The sequence below is a fragment of the Vicugna pacos genome, chromosome 8, assembly GCF_048564905.1.
Source record: "Vicugna pacos chromosome 8, VicPac4, whole genome shotgun sequence".
Lineage (NCBI taxonomy): Eukaryota > Metazoa > Chordata > Mammalia > Artiodactyla > Camelidae > Vicugna > Vicugna pacos.
Genome location: NC_132994.1, coordinates 48242833 through 48257189, shown reverse-complemented (window position 1 = coordinate 48257189; position 14357 = coordinate 48242833). Strand labels below are relative to the sequence as shown.

Sequence of the window (14357 nt, the reverse complement as noted above, 5' to 3'; positions counted from 1 at the left end):
GATGAGTAATAGAATTTTTCTTGTGTGCTAAAATATAATGCTGGTAGCTTTATGATGGTTTGGTGTATATTTCAGCTGAACTGTACATTTCCTTATAATCACTAGGAAATCAGAATGATCTATTAGCCCAAGTAGTTGATATAGTAGAGAAAATAGACTTTTTTTTAGCCATTTTGTTCATGACTTTCTTAATAAGACTTACCAGATCTCCCCTTTTCATAAATCTCAAATTTTAACTTACATTCCATTGCTACTGACAGTGTTGATGTACATTCTTATGTATGTGGGTTTGCACTATTTTTGAAATATTTAGGCTAGAAGTGAATATTTTACTCAGTGTTTTTGGGACTGTACACAGCCATGGTTCCAAGCCCATGGACAAAGGAGCTTTATCTGATGCTACTATTAACTGTGGAGCCTTGTGAGTTGTTTGGTCAATTACTTAGTATCAACTTCCCTGGGGAAGCTGAATTGTTGGTAGTAGCTAAATATTGGAGGAAGAGTTACACGGTTTTAAAAAGCATAGGCTTTAGGATTAAATGTAGTTATAGTAAAATCCTAGCTGAATCACCTTCTATCTCTTTCCTTGTACAACTTATTTGAGTCTAGGCATCAAATTTGTTCAAAAGTGCCTAAGGCACTGTCTGACAAATAAGTGCTCAATGAATAGTAGTTCTTCATTTTTTTTCTATGTCATGTTTGCCATCATGCTCATAAATTTGGATGGATGATGTGTGTTGGATGGGTGGGTGGGTTTGAGGTGGTGTTAATACCTTTGTATAAGAAACAAGGATAAGGACACACAGGCATTGTTCCATTCCTGGGGGAAACATGAGTTACTCAAGAGACTCCTGAAATCCTGCAAGGTCATTATAACTGTTTCTTGTCAACGTACTGAAGGGCTCTGCTGAGAGCTACAGGAAGCCTCCTTGAAGCCATGACCTTTCTTAATGGGACTCTGATATGGAATGAAGAAGGTATTGAACGCCTACTCCATGTTAGGACAGTTCACATTGTTGTCACATGTCTTCTCAAGTCAGCCCTGTGTTTCAGAGAATGAAGAGGGGTTGGGGGAGACTTTGTGATATTCTCAGAGTCACACAGTAAGTGATGACCCAGGATTCCAGCCCAGGTGGGTCAAAGCTGAATTATAAACTCAGTCGGAAACTCTGGCTTCATTTACAGGGTCAACTTTAAAGGTTCCCCTTTTGGTTAGGATGTTTTAGTCATTTTAGAATTTACCTCATGTATTAAATTACTTAATCATAGCTATTTTTGGTTTATATGTTTTACATATATATGTGCCCACATGTTTTATTATCTGGCTTTATTATCTGGATGTGAAAAACAAATTTAAATAAGGGAGAAATAAGGGAGACACTCCCCACCCTCCCCCATGAAACATGTGAGCTTTAAATGATACCAGAGTCAGTAGGTTTTGGTGAAATAAATGATAGAGCATTAAGGGTAAGGACATAAAATAATTCATATTTTATTGACTCACCTAGTGACTTCTTTTCTTATAAATTGGTTTAAGAAATGGATTACATTTTTGCCTGTTCAAAGATGAGTTTATGGCATGTAGATGAATCAGAATTTCCTCCTTTTTCCACTTACTTTTTACTCACTCATCACTGATACTGACTTGTTTTCTGGGTGAGCATTAATATGTGGCTATTTTGTTTCTATATATTCCTGAAAACCTAAATATCAAAAGTACATTTAATTAGCTATACTTTTGTAAGATTAATAATAGTCAATCTCATAATAAATAATAAATGGTTTATTATGGTATTTGTTGATAATTTTGAGAACAGAGCAAGATATAATTTCCAAATAGATTGCTTAGCAATCTTCCCCTCAAATTACTCTCTTCTACATACCATCCTATTCTCTTTCAGTTTCATGTTTTCACTTACTTAACACATGCAAGCCTTGTTGGTTAAACAAATTTGGAAATGCTAGGAATCGTGGTTTCCGGGAAGCACATCAAAGCTTCTGAATTGAGACCTGCTTTAAGCAGGATTGTTTTATATCTGGCACCCTGTATGCTTTGCTTGAATTCTTCCCTTTGGCATCCTTGTGTGCTTAGCTGTGTAATCACTACCCTGGTCTTCCAGACATGTTGCCTTCCCTGTTGGTGAAATAGAATCATGATTCTAGCAGAGACTTTACAGTTACTACATTCCAGCGATTTAATTTTATAGAAGAAAGAATTATGGCCCAGAGAGATTAGTAGACCCAGTATCACCTGTCAGTGGCATAACCAGGATTATTAGATCCTGGGCCTGACTTCTAAAACCAGTGTTCTTTAGCTCATACTTAACTGTGGAGGCCTTTGAATGTATTCAAGTTTTGACTTTTAAGTGAGCAGGTCATTTAATTTTTCTCAGCTTCATTTTTAGTATCTATAAGATATGACTATTAATAACTGTCCTGCCTACCTTGCAGCTCTTTTGTGAAGATCAACTAAAAGAATGTGCATTAAGATACTACAGTGTCACGGTTCTTAATAAGGATGACTTGCATATTTAGGGCACTTCACAGCTCTTCATATGTGATGTTAATCTGTCATGGGGAAAAGATGCCACATAGAAGCACTACTGCATGTATCACTGTTTTCATATTATCATTGTTTAAGATAGCAGGTTGTTTTCTTCTTTAAAGGGGAGATTATATTTTAAATCTTGGTTTTCTTGTTAACAGTGGATATCTAAGACGATATTCTAAATATCACTACCTTCAGCATACATGTAACCAGTTTGATTACACCATTTGAAACCACCAGCCATTATTTCAGCTATACTTTGGCAATTTACTCTTCCCTGATTCTCAACAATATGTTGAACAGATTTCATAATTTTTGGTCTTCTTCAGTTATTAAAATCCAGGTCAGTCCGTTTTCAGTGTACATGCTCTAATTTTGCCTTCTCTCTACTCACTGCCACCTAGACTTGCAGTTGAACTTCTGAAGGAGTCAAGCCAGTATACGGTTGGCTGTTTCTTTTGTCTTCTTCCTTAACTGGACCTTTGTCAGATGTGGGGAGGAACCCACTGATTTTCCCCTGAGTTTGCTGCTTTTATAGCTTTTAGCTTTGCTTCAAAGCACCACTGATGAGTGTGGTCTTTGCTCATAGCTGCTATGGGGGTGATTTACTTCACATGGTTTCCGTGTCACATCCGCCCCCTCTATCCTCAAGGACCCCTTTGAAAAGAGGCTATTATGTCTTTCCCAAACTTCTACCAATGGTCCACCACTCTGACCTTTTTAGCCAGAATGGCCCCTCACTTTGCTGCTGCCTGGGGAGACCCAGAGCTCCCAGTACCACCTCTCTCTCTACAGGGCACTTCTTCATGTAGAGACGGATGAACCACCTCTGTGTCCTTAGGGCTGCAAGGAGACTCCTGTCCACCTTCTAGACACATGAGTAGTGTGCAAGAGCTGGCTTGTACTGGCTCAGAAGAGCCGATGTTAAATTTGCAGGAATTTTGTGATCTTCCTGTTAACGCAGCCATTACTAATTACATTGTGTAAATGAATACTCAGATACATTATATTAAGAAGAAAGTGATAGATACTCAAAAACATCACTTCCTAGTTAATTTACTGTGTTTTATTATCTACATTCTTGATGCTGTTTGCACCTGTTGTCTGTTCATGGTGGAAAGTACTGCATAATAGCATGCTACTGCACATTTCTTCCCACTTCGCATGCAGGAACTGCATCTGTAGGATGAAACTGGACATGGTGGGAGGATGTTCACCACTAAAATAATGTGTCACAAACCAGGGTCTGTTCCCAGTTGGTTGTTGAAAGGTAGATATTCCTGTTGTCTAAGGCTTTGCTCTTAGACTGATTTTCTAAAGCAACTGACTGTTTGGATGGTTTTGGGTAAAGTGACTGTTACTAGCTTGGTCTCCTTCTCAGCCCCACCACCTCCATAGCCTGTAACTGGGGATAATTTTTAGGGTTCTTTTCTTGGGAAGTTAGTATTCTCTTTGTATGTGGAGAGTTTAACACTTTTCAAAGAATAAATTAAAAAATAAGTCCAAAAATTTAGGATTGTAGGACACTGATACTGTTGATCAATATTTGTATTTTAACTTAAGACTCAGGCTCTCAATCTGATTCCCTTAAGATAAAAATCCACCTTTAAGAGAGTATAGTTTATAATGCATTTTCACTGCATGAGCTTGTTTGGTTTCTAAAATTTAACCTTGAGTTTGTCTCACGCTGTTTGAATCTAGGGAGAAGGCATGTTGGAAACTGGACATAAAATCGGCGTATCAACAATTTTGTGTTGTAGTATAACTCTCACCATACTGTTTAGCTTGTCATCCATAAAATTGGGATGGAATCTAAACTTGGAAAGTAATATTTGACCGAAATAGCAAACCGTACAGCATTGCATGATCCAAGTGAAGCACCCTTGATCGGTTTTTGTCATTTGCACACATGAAGAGACTTGTCTCAGGTTGAATAACTTCTGGTGTTGGATTCTAGATTTAGTCGTGTCATTCTTGCTTGTTGGTATCATTAAGTAATTAGTTCACCATGTAAGGGCCCAACTCAAAGCTTTCCTTAAGGGTAGAACCCACATTCTTCATTCTTACGGAATTTATATTATTCTCATTAGAAAATTCACTGTGACACTCTGTTTGCATCTTTTTACTTTTGATTTTTCTGTCATTAATATACCTCCTAAATGCTGTCATCTGAGTTTGTTGAAATGCTTATCTCAGAGCTCTACTGTCCAGGGAGGTAGTGACTGGGCAGATATGACTACTTAAATTTAATTAAAACAAAAAAATGTGGACCTAAGTGCCCATTGATAGATGATAAAGAAGATGTAGTACAGATATATAATGGGATAAGACTCAGCCATAAAAAAAGAGTGGAATCTTGCCATTTGCGACGACTTAGATGGACTTAGAGGGCATTATGCTAAGTGAAGTAAGTCAGTCAGAGAAAGACAGATACTGTGTGATTTCACTTATATGTGGACTCTAAAAACCAAAACAAATGAACAAATATAACAAAACAGAAACAGAGTCATAGATACAGAGAACAAATGGGTGTTTGCCAGAGGAGGTGGGAGGGTGAGAAAAATAGGTGAGGGAGATTAAGAGGTACAAACTTACAAAATAAATGAGTCATGGGGATAGATACAGTATGGGGAATATAGTCACTGATAATGTAATACCTTTGTGTGGTGACAGATGGTAACTAGAACTAGGCTTATCATGGTGATAATTTTGTAATTTATAGAAATATAGAATCACTATGTTGTGTGCCAGGAACGAACGTAGTATTGTGGGTCAATTATACTTCAAAAACAGACAATCTCATAGAAAAAGAGATCAGATTTATAGTTACCAAAGAGGGGGGAGGGGTAGTTGGATGAAGGTGGTCAAAAGGTACAAACTTCCAGGTACAACATAAATAAGCACCAGGGATGTAACATACAACATGATAAATGTGGTTGGCACTGCTGTTATAGATGGAAGTTGTTAAGAGAGTAAATCCTGAGTTCTCATATATATATGTATTTTTTCCTTTATTTTATATCTGTATGAGATGATGGATGTTCACTAAATTTATTGTGGCAGTCATTTCACGGTGTATTTAAATCACGTCATAATGCTGTACACCTTAAACTTACACAGTGCCATATGTCAGTTATATCTCAGTGAAACGGAGAGGGAAAAGCTTAAAATAATTGCTCCTCTGTTTCAAAAAGAAAAATGTATGTCCTCAGTCATGCATTTGAAGTGCAGAATGCTCACGTGTTGCTGAACCACCACCTAGGATGGATAGAGAATATTTCCATGGGTCACACAGTTCTGTTGGATGGTATTGCTCTAGACTCTGAAGTTCCCCATATAGTACTTGTCCTTTAATAACTGTAGATATGACTAGAGTGTATTGGATTTTAAATATTTTGCTAATTTAAAGACGGGGACAAAAAGCATCTTATGAGGAAAGTAATAAAATAAACTTTTGACTAAAACAGCATAATATTTTACCTGTATCCTAGACTAAAACAACTTAAGGGCTAGCTTGGAAAATTAACTGTTATTTATAACATTCTTTATTCCCCTCTAGCAACATTATCTTCAGATTTTTACATCCTTATGACCTACTGAAATTTTTACATCCTTATGACCTACTGAAAAGTCTTTATGAATATTGATTTCTGCTTTTATATCTTTGATCATATGAGCCAAAGGATACAACGCAATGAATATTTTATTATGTTGAAACAGAAATTGAAGTTTTGTCTCGAATTTTTTGTTTTAAGGATTGGGTTTGATATAGAGTAAAAAAGGGAAGCCAAGTTGAGATTTGTCTTTGTGCAGGTGAAATAGAAAATGTAGTTCACAGCTGGAGAGAGTGACAGGTCAAGTGGGGTGAAAGAGAAATTACAGATAAACAGGCTCAGGATGAAAAACTGATCAGAGACCTCAGCCTATAACTAAAGAGAGAGAGATGGGAAAGCTTAGAGAATGCCAATCAGCTTTGTAATTCAGGTTATTTTTTTGTTCAGATTTTAAAGAAGAACTGTAATATTAAATATTAAGCTATTAAAGGACTGTTTCTTAGGCGCCTTTCGAGTAACTTGTTATGACATCCTATTTTTCGTAACATCTTCTAACGTACTTGGAAGTTCAGTGACAGCATACTCTAGTACTGGCATTGAACTGAGAAAGAAGTTTGTTTAAAGTAATTTTTTAAAATAGTGGCTATATAAATCTTTAATTACTTAGATTAATAAACTGCCTTCAGAAACGGACATTATTCAAGAATCTCCAAGGAATATGTTCCACCTCTCGAACCTGAGTTAGACAAGCAGTACTCTATAGCCCTGTGACTGGCTGGCCCACCTGACTATCTCTTTTCCTTGTTTCTTACCTGAAGGCCTGTGTACCTGCATGTGGAAGGCATACTACATGCTACTTGCTCTGCTGCTTCCTGGGGGTGGCAAAGATAGGGCCATTTTCTCCATTTCCTATGGGTCATCCCCATCATTAATACCATCGTCATCCTTTCCTTGAATAAAACAGTGGTCTCGTTCATATTGTCTCTGCTTTTGGCTCTTGCTTTCCCACAAACCACTTCTCCCTGCAGTTGTCACAACCGGGTTCTTTAGATCATAATTCAGATTGTCACTCCTCTGCTATGAGCTAGTTCTACTACATGTGGAATGAAATCCAGTCTCTTTTTAAAAAAAAATGGAACATTGTAAACTGACTATAACTCAATAAAAGAGAAGAAAAAAATGGGCTTCCTGTTTTTGAAGAAGCCTTTTCGTCAAAAATGTAGTTCAGAGAATAATAATATAATCTACAGGCCGAAAATTTTTTTTCTAAATCACACAATCAATATATTGATAAATCATAAAAATTGAAATACAGAAGTTGATAAAAAAGTGAAACTCCTCTGTCATTATTTCACCCCTTCCACCCAACCCTTCCCTCAAGGTAACTACCATTGGTTGGGTCTACCGGCTTTAAGAACTTTTCCTATGAAATTACATCATGTTGCACATTTGCTATCTACATATGTGTGGATAGATAGATAGTGTATAGATAACATAGAGAGATACATAGTGGATGTATAGAGATGTGGAGATGATTTTGGTATTGGGACAACGTAGCCTACACGCTCAAGACTTGAGCTATGAACAGCGTGTCCATTTACTCCAAGATGTCTTATAGATACTGTAATTTTTTTTTCTATAATGTGAAAATGTTTGGGAAGCACTGCTGAAGTCCCAGCTTCCATCATCTCTCACCTCAAACATTTGCCTTCCAACACTTCTCCCAACTTCCCTCGTTGTGCCCTTAGGGCTGTTCTCGCAGAAGACTGATCTTTTCAAAACATATGTCAGACATTAAGGATTCTACCCCAAACCCTCCCATGGCTTCTCAACACACTTAGAATAAATTGCATATTTTTTACCATGGATCTGACTCCTGGCTATGTTGGCTGCCTCCCTCTGCCTCCCTGGCTCTGTTCTGTGCTTCTGGAATATTCCAAGGTTGTTCCTGCCTCAGAGTCTTGTGTTTGTTATTCCTGCTGCTTGGAATGGTGTTCCCTCCATTTTCGTGTTCAGGGCCCTTCTCAGAGGTTTCCCTGATCACCGTGTCTCACCATCTGTTCTTTAGCTCTGTGCCTCAGTAGTACTTTGTTGCTAGGCTGTGTGTTCGCTTACTGTCTTTCTTCCATATTAGAATTTTTTTTTTTATGTAAGCACCCACTTTTTCTATGTTGTTCATCTCTTGTACATATTGAGCGTTCAATAGATAGTTATATAATGTATAAATGCCTATTCTATGCTAAAAGGGTTGGTAGACAATGAAACCAGTATTTTAATTCTATAGTTATCTCCTTTATTTCCTTTTTTCCCATTGCCTTTGATTTCTCTGAACAATTATCTCTAGTATTAGCATGGGCATTTCAGGAAGAGGTAAAAGAAAATATAAAATCAAGACCTAGTTAATTTATTAGCCAATTAAACCATGCATGATTAACTCAGTAGTATCATTGTGTGTGTAAAATATTTTGATCTTTTAAACATAATCAGATGAAAGTTTTAATTATTACCTTGCTCAATTTAACATTATGTAGTGGTCTTATTATAGAAATTTTAAGGGGCTTCCCATTACCGTCATCTTTTTTAAGAAGAAAATAGGCACAAACAGTATAGTTATAGCTAAACTAGTATTTTTAAAAAATGAATAATACTATAGTTTAAGTAAAAAGGAAATGATTTTATTTCCTGTAAATTCCTCCCTGTGCATCTCTGCAAAATATCATATTTAAAAATTCTCTCTGGTCCTAGTTGATTTCTGAATAAAAAATATATTCTGGCTATTTTTCTTTTTGCCAAGATTATCACCGGTAAACTATCAGGCTCTTTATAAATGGGAGGACACTCTGATTTTTGAGAGTTGAAAGTTTGAATTTGTTCATTAAGTTGTTGGTTTTTTGGGACAAATAGTATGGAGAAAATTAAATGTCCTTCGCAAATCAGCCACATCATAGAATGAAAGGAATAAAAAATTTGCATTTTATTATACCACCTTTACTTACTGTTTTATAAATCTTAGAGTGAAGGCAGTGTTTCTGACATTATTTTTAATCTCATATTACATTTAAATAAAGTGTGTTTAAGATTATTTACCTTAAACACTGTTGCTTTGTTAGTAAAATTTTAGATTTAAAAGAAAAATAAACAAACTGCACACATGTTTTTCCTGGAGATACAATGATACATACTTGCTCTCTCCATAAAAATATATATGAATGTAGGGATAAAATCTTCTCACATCATTGTACATAGTCAGCATGCAATAAATATGTCGTGATTTACTGAATAAAATCCCAGCATATTTATGTTTAATTTTAGATGTTTAGTTCTTTCTATTGGGATTCCTGTCCTTCAGTCTGCTTGTTGCTACCACAATGTCCTTTGCAAATCAGTCACATCATCTAATTTGTAAACCCTTCAAAGGCATTATACCTTCAGGATAAAAGGCAGACTCCTGCTTCTGGCATGAATATTTCTGTAAGATAAGGTCACAGCCTTCTGTTTCCCCAGCTCTATCGCCTCTGTTCTCTTCTTCCTAACTATCCCTAAAAGGTCTATAGATTGCTTGTGCCAATAGGTCAAGAAGTTTCTTATTTTCATGTTTTTGCAGATGCATCTTCTTTACTCTGTGATACCTTGTTTTCTCTTTGTTTGCCTTATGTTTTAACACTGCTTTGTAATCATTTCCGTTTTGAATCACTGCCTTCCCAGATAGAAAGCGATTTGGAAATCCTTTCCTTTGCATGTTACTACTTTACGTAAGTCATAGACCTTTACCTCTTAGGAGCTGTGGCTGTGCCTTGCATCTGTCCTTGTGTCCCTCATGCCTGGGATGTTTAGTGTGTGCTCGCTTCATGCTTGGGGAGTGCAGGGTGATTTCTTGAGGAAAGAATCCCTCAGAAGTCAACTTTCTCTGAAGTTGTTTGCTCTTCCCCGAGGTGGAGTCATTTTCTCCCTCCTCTGAACTCTCTCATATCTCCAGCTCTGCTTTGTCACAAATCACTGTGCTATAGTGATTTCTTATCATGTCCATCTGCCACATTGTGACTCTCTTGAGGACAGAGATTAAAAATTAGGTACTTCTAGATTTCTAGTGACTATCAGATATTATGCACTGTATTTTTTAATGAATGAGTAGCCAGTTGTTTAAACTTTTTAAAATTAGTACTTTATACAGGGGTACATATATTTTAATTTTACCTGGGTATCTGGAAAAGAAAACTCTTGAAAGTAATTTGCAACTTTCAACATGTATATGATTTGCTAAAATGTTAATGTCAATATGTAGAATCAGTGCAAATTTTAAGTAGGTTGGTATCTCCTGATGTCTCTGGAAAAGGCCTTTGATTTTTCATAAATTTCAAATCTACTTCTAGATTCATTAGAGAGACTCTTTTAGGTCACCTCAGTCACTTTAGGTTGGTTTCTATTCTTTATGTACTATGTTCTTTAAAGAACATTTGGTCATAGCAGTATCTGTCAGTTCCCTCACCCTATCTGTCTCTCCCTATCTATCTCTAAAGCCCAGTTTTATTCCATTCCTTTTGTCTGCTGTGGGTAACAAAAATGGTTTATGAATCAATCACATTTTTACATAGTTTTAGGCTTTTGTAATCGTACAAAGAGTTCCAAGGACTTCTTTCTCATCAGTATTGTAATTTCTAAAATTCTCTGCCTCAGAGAACCCATTTTTTTTGATTGCCAGACACCCAGAGGGGTTATGAGTATTCTTCAGAAATAATACTGATTTTATAACATGGAAAGGGATGTCCATTTTCCTACTTTTTTGATTGAGATTTCAGACTTTAGGACTAGCTAACTTCAGGTCTCAGAATATTCTAGGTAACAACTTTTTATTTTAAAATGTTATCAAGAAAGATTCTTAAAGTAAAACTATGTTCTTTGCTGATGTATGACACATGATTATTGTATTAATTTCATCACCAAGTATTTGAATTGATATTCCTCTAAGAGTTAAATGAAATGTATGCTTTTAGTTAATTGACCTTATACTTTAAAAAAAAAATCAAGGCAAATGTGGGTGTGCCCATTTCTGTGTATACATCAATTTTTTTAGCAGTGCTAAGATGTCTAGCACTATTGTCATGCTAGGATTTCTTCTTAAGTCTCCCATTATTTTCTTCTTTGGAAGCTGACTGAAATGAATTGTCCAGTTCTTCTCCATGTAAATATTTCTGAATGTTCACTAGGCTTTTTAATTAGCTAAAGCATGAACATCTGAAATTATATAATAATAGCTAGTATGTCTGCACTATTTAATCCTTAGAACCAAAGATATCACTGTACTTGCCCATTTACTTGTAAAATAAAGTGGGAAAAAAAATTCACGGGTGAGTTATCCCTACATTCAACTAAGAGTACACAAATTGGTTCCTCTAATTAATTTTGTATAAAAATCTCTCCCTACCTTAACCTGTTTCTGCAAGAGGGAAAGGTTACAGGCAGTACCTTTGAAATTACTTAATTCTTAAGCCAAGATGAAGAAAACAAAGAGTTCTCTTCTTACATGTGGTCTTAACAAAGCAATTACTTATTAATATGTTTGCGTTTGTGATATGGGGTCTCAGGTTTAACATCCAACTGAACTTGGCCTTGATGTAGACTGATCTGGTTATACTGCCTGTTGAACAGCATTTAAATACCTGGTTCACTTAAAGCTTGCTTTTCTCTGTAATATAAGTGCATACTTTCAATAGATTTCATATGGTAGAGTTTTAGTATGATACTGTGTATAGGTTGCACTGCTCATGTTGACTTTCCTAATTGAGTTCCATGATGATAAAGTAAAGTTCCTGAGAGTCGCTGAAGTTTGGTGAGGAACAGACTTACTGTGTTAGTTTGAAAGCATTTTTTTCAGATATAGTTGTGCAAGTGAAGTGATCTACTTCTGCTATGTGTGAGATTGGACTCTTGGTGCTAAAATTTAAAAGGTTCTGCCTGTGGATTGTAGGAAGACAAATGGCACATCTCGAGAAGCAAGGAAAAATAGTACTGTAATTCAGTGTCATGTTGATAGAAATAGCAACCTTAACCAGTCATCTTTTATTTTTGGCTCAGACAACTAACTATAAAATATAACCCAGATGGTGGAGCTATGATAGTAAAGATACAGAAATGACATTTTGCTGATGAATTTGCTACCCTTTGCTTCTCCACTTTCAGCTTTATATCAAATCTTTTATGATGTAAGTTGCTTGCTTATGTATTTAAGGACAGACCATAGGATGAAAAATGTGATGAATGGCATTTTTAGATCTTGGATTATTTCAGTTAACTTTTGTTTCATTTCCCTCTTCTAATTGAATTGCCTTTTTGACTTTTTCTCTCTTTTGCTAAATTCATATTCTTAACATAAATTAGGCTGTGCCATGAATAGTGGGCCCTGTTTCAACTTATTTCTGAATACGTATTTAAAGATACTTAGCATATAGTTTCATGCTCGGTCTGTCTGCCCATCTTGGAATTGGGGCTTCTAAAGAATGGAGGGCATTGGCATATTTTCCTGTGGTCTCTGGTCTTAGCTGGCTTCACCACAGTAGGCTTGAATTGAGATGAAAATGGTATCGCATAGGGTAGTTTAGTGATGCTGGTGTATGGTGGTTCGAAACGTTTTTTGCATTAGAGGCTGGAACGGGGAAGGTCGTGGGCATGTGGTGCTGAATTTGCTGCAGTCCTGAAGAGGAAAGAGTTGTTTCCTCATGGTGTCTGGCGTCAGTGCCACCTGAAGCTGCCCTCTTGACTTATTGCTCAAAGGCTGGGGTCTTAAGGTACTTACTATGCTGAATTACTCCCTGGAGGTCAGGAAAGGGAGGAAGGGGTTAACATTTATGGAGAATCTTCTAAATTGTGCATGATCGCTTTTAATCCTCCCAATGACCCCATGAGGTCAACACGGGGATTTGAGTTAAGGTCTGTGACTCAGAGTTGGGACTCTGCCTGATGCTGGGGTGTCCTTCTCCGATCTGTCTCTCCAGTATCATGAAAGATTTACAGCAAAAGCTTTCTGAGAAAGCAGTATATGCCTTCCCCCTCCCTCAGCAGTATCCTAAAATAATACAGAGAACAGAGAACACACAAATCCCTCTTGAATTTATTTTGTAACTTTATTCTTGGTTCAAATTTTAAGTTCATTTGTTTTCAGAGATGAAGTTTGTCTGGGTGTCTTTTAGCCACATTACGGAGTCATGTGTTTCTTATACATAGGAATCTGCATCAATATCTATTGAAATTTTAAAAAGACCATTGACAGTTTTTACAAGTGTGTGTTTCAGAAATGAAAATTTATGTAAATAACTTATGGACTATGATTATAAACTTAAACATTTGAACTTAAGCTCTAAAAATGATTATTGTTAGCTCCTTTATGTAGCTCTTCTAGGTACTTTGGGTGATTACATTAGAGATAACCAGCTCCCAGGGCTGATGTGAAGCATGGAATGTACTGTGCTTGTGTATTCATTTTAGTGTGGAGCCTTCTGAAACAGCCTTCTTTGGGCTTTTCTTTTCTATGGTCTATTTTGGTGTGAAATCTCTTAGGTTTTATTTTCTCCTTTTGATCTGTGGTCCTACGTCCTCACTATTTCCTGGACACTGTCGTGTGCTTTGACTGATGTTCTGTTGTTCATCAGGCAAACACAATTCCACTCTGAAAAGGGCTGCATTTGGGTGGAGGTTGTAGTTGTTTTTGATGCACGTGCAGTCTTATTATACCTAATGTTGTCGTGCATGTAGATAACAGAGCAGTCCCCCTCATCACCACGGCAACTGGGAACGCTAAGCCTCAGTGTATTTTTGTAACACTGACATTCTATTCAGGAATACTTGGCTACACTCTACATAGAATTTGCATTAAAAAATCAACTTGTCACTGTTACATTATTATAACTGTGTGTGGATAGAGAGAGAGGACTGTGCGTGCACGTGTGAGTGTGTGTGTGTGTGGAGGGGGTATGTATGTGTATGAAAGAAAGAGAATGGCTAAACCCATCCAATTGCTTCTGTTGTGTGGCGGACCTCATAACTGTATGTACTCAGGTAGTGGAATAGGGTTTAGAATCTCTGGAACCCTCCTACTCTCTGCAGGCTGCATAGTCCTAATGTTAAGTCTTGACCAGATTAGTCCTTCTAAGAAACTGGCCGTTTCTCAGAACCTCTTAAGGAAAGTAACTGAGTTTGAATTCTTATGTACCTGTAAGTCAAAATATGAAATATGAAAGAGTTTTAGATGAAGAATCAATTTG

The 14357-nt window shown here is 36.6% G+C and overlaps 1 protein-coding gene across 3 annotated transcripts in view; it reads left to right on the top strand.

The window, feature by feature from the left end:
* The window catches only part of PTPRK (protein tyrosine phosphatase receptor type K), a 511934-nt gene that overhangs the window by 235133 nt on the left and 262444 nt on the right, over positions 1–14357 (top strand). The gene's annotated exons all lie outside the window — the stretch shown is intronic.